We start from the raw sequence: 2998 nt of genomic DNA, 5'->3' as shown, positions 1-2998 counted from the left end.
ATGTGGCACACCCTCAATTTCCATGCCCATGCTGTACTCTTGTGCCATAAGCCCCATGGTGTGCTTAGAACACTCCACACACTATAACTTAGGTGCATTTTACCCACTGATTCTCTCAAACCTAATCTGCTTGTTCTCTGCACCTCCATCTCCTGTGCCCCCTTTCCCTGTGCTCTCACCCAACTCAGGTCCTGCACACCCAAAGTTTCTCACTAGATCCACTCTTCAAGTGGCAAAGCTCAGAGCACGTCTTCTATGTTACACACTTAATATTTCCATTGTGGGCTCTGGTAGGTGAGAAGGAGTCTAAAGGTCAATTAGGATCCTCCTGTTTTTCCTCACAAGTTTGGAGATATGTATGAAACCTCCAGTGACAAACTCGTTAGTGAGAGACATATCCACCTAGTGACCGTATGAGTGACCGTGGGAAAGTCAATGGGATCGCACCATCTGTGGGGGAATGTGCACCGTGAGTGTGCCAGAATGGGGATGTCTGCACGTGGTGAGCATGCATCTGAGTTTGAGAATGACTTACATCCTTAAGTGGCTCTGAATGTCTGAGTTGCACATAGGTCTAAGTAACCCAGTGTGTGTATTTGTATGGTTAGAGAATGGGTTGACAGCCATGTGGGCTCCCTTGCTTGATGAGGCAACTACCGTGGGGGCAGAGAAGAATTCACCTCTTCCAAATGTCACTCAGTAGGTCAAGATGGAAAATAAGCAATTTAGTACCAAACTATGAAAAAGTACATAGTGACTTGAGAAGACAGATTAGCTGTTTCCATAATACTACCTCTATCCCACACTGTTCCTTCCAATGGTAAAAGTACTCCAAGTTATACTACCCCAGATCATGATGTCAACATGTTACCATAGGTAGATACACAGACAAACATGCACATTTTACTGTGAGTCAGTCTGGGGCAGAGTCTGGGAGCTGACCGTTGTATAGAAGAATAAGACTCCCCCAGAGGGAGATCTGGACTTTTCCCTCTGATATTGGGAGGAGACCTCCAGACTCCTGAATCCAATATCTTTGTTTGCTTGGAGGCTTGCCCACCAGACTATCTAACCATGTAGCTGACAATGGACCTTGGGGCCCAAATTCTCCTGTCAGCCTCTGGATGGCTGAAGACCAAATGTATCAACTCACCCTGGGGACAGTATGAAGACTGTCGATCATCCGCAAGGTAAGTCATGTAACTGTAGTAAAAATTTTGGGTACTGAGGCTTGGGTGAGCCTCCGTCACTGGCAATACTCCATGAGTGTTATCCCATATCAACTCAAGAAAGTAACCCTCTATATGACTTTGCAGAAAGAGCACAACTAGAAGATCCACAGTGAGTACTTTTCCTGGACTCTGCCCCGTACGTCTTGTCCCTGTCAGTTGGTCATCTGTTCATTTTCCTGTAATAATCCACAATGAGGAGACAGCTCTCAGGGAGCTCTGTGACCTCCTCTATAGAGATCTATGGATACTGAGTATCATTTTGGGGTCCTCAAACTTGCAATTGGTGTCTTCAGTGAGCGTGGTCTTCTGTGGACTGTCATCCCTCAAATTTCTCAGCTGGAATAAAACTCTCACAGGGGGAAGGGTTGGTAGACATAGACCAAATGGTGAATTTTGATGGTGGAAAATCCAAGGAAGTCATTTTAGCTCTTAAAATTTCTGTTTCTTCTTCTTTTATTTTCTTTTCCAACTTTCTTATTTTACTTTTATGTTTCAATTTGGCATCGTTTTTTCAGTGGTGGCATCAGACCACCACAAATTTTGTTAGGCTGCATCTAGCCTGGGTCATGGTTGACATTTTGGGCTCTGTCCATTCACTCAACCATCCCTCAACAGAATGACTAGGAGGAGGAACTCCCAACAAAGAAAAGAATCAGAGACAATATCCTCTGCCACAGATGTAATGGATATGAAGATAAGCAAGCTGTCAGAGATAGAACCCAGGATAGCAATCATGAAGTCAATAGCTAGGTGTGAAAAAGGCATTAGCGCAATAGAGAATGTCTAAGGGCAGAAATGAGATAGAATCAGGCTGAACTTAAAAATGCTATCCCTGAGATGCAACCTAAACTGGATACTCCAACAGAGAGGGTAAATGAAGCAGAAAAGAGAGTCTAGAACATAAGCTGATAGAAAGGATGGAAGCTAAGGAAAATAGGGATATGCAGCTAATGGCCCATGATAATAGAGAGAGATCAACGATGCCATGAACTGTTCCAATGTCAGAATTACTGGGACCCCTAATGGGGTTTTTCGAGATAGAGGACAAAAGGTATATTTGAGCAAATCATAGATGAGAACTTCCCTAATCTGGGGAAGGAAACAAGCATTTGAGTCCAAGAGGCACAGAGGACATCTATTGAAGTCAAGAAAAATAGATAATCACCCTAACATGTCATAGTGAAGCTTGCAAATCTTAGAGCCTAAGAAGCTATACTGAGTGCAGCTAGGGGGAAGAGATTTTTATGTAGGGAGGGAGGAACATCAGAATAACATCAGACCTATCCACAGGCACCTGGCAAGCCAGAAAGGGTGGGAAAGACACATTCCAGGTACTAAATGAAAAGAACATGCAGCCAAGAATACTTCGCCCAGCAAGGCTGTCATTCAGAACTGATGGAGAGGTAAAGAGCTTTCAGGACAGGCAGAAACTGAAAGAATTATGTGACCACCAATGCAGCCTTGCAGGAAATATTAAGGGGGGTTCTATAATCAAAGAGAAACCCAAGAGTCACAAGACCAGGAGGAAACAGAAAATGTATAGAAAGAAGAACTTTACAGGCAACACAATAGCACTAATTTCATATCTTTCTTTTTTTAATCATTTTTTTTATTTTCAGCATAACAGTATTCATTGTTTTTGTACCACACCCAGTGCTCCATGCAATCCGTGCCCTCTCTAATACCCACCACCTGGTTCCCCCAACCTCCCACCCCCCCACCTCTTCAAACCCTTCAGATTGTTTTTCAGAGTCCATAGTCTCTCA

Source organism: Lontra canadensis, unplaced genomic scaffold (genome assembly GCF_010015895.1).
Source record: "Lontra canadensis isolate GAN:19392208 unplaced genomic scaffold, GSC_riverotter_1.0 scaffold107, whole genome shotgun sequence".
NCBI lineage: Eukaryota > Metazoa > Chordata > Mammalia > Carnivora > Mustelidae > Lontra > Lontra canadensis.
The sequence above is the reverse complement of the archived record's forward strand: the minus strand, read 5'-3'. Positions refer to the sequence as shown.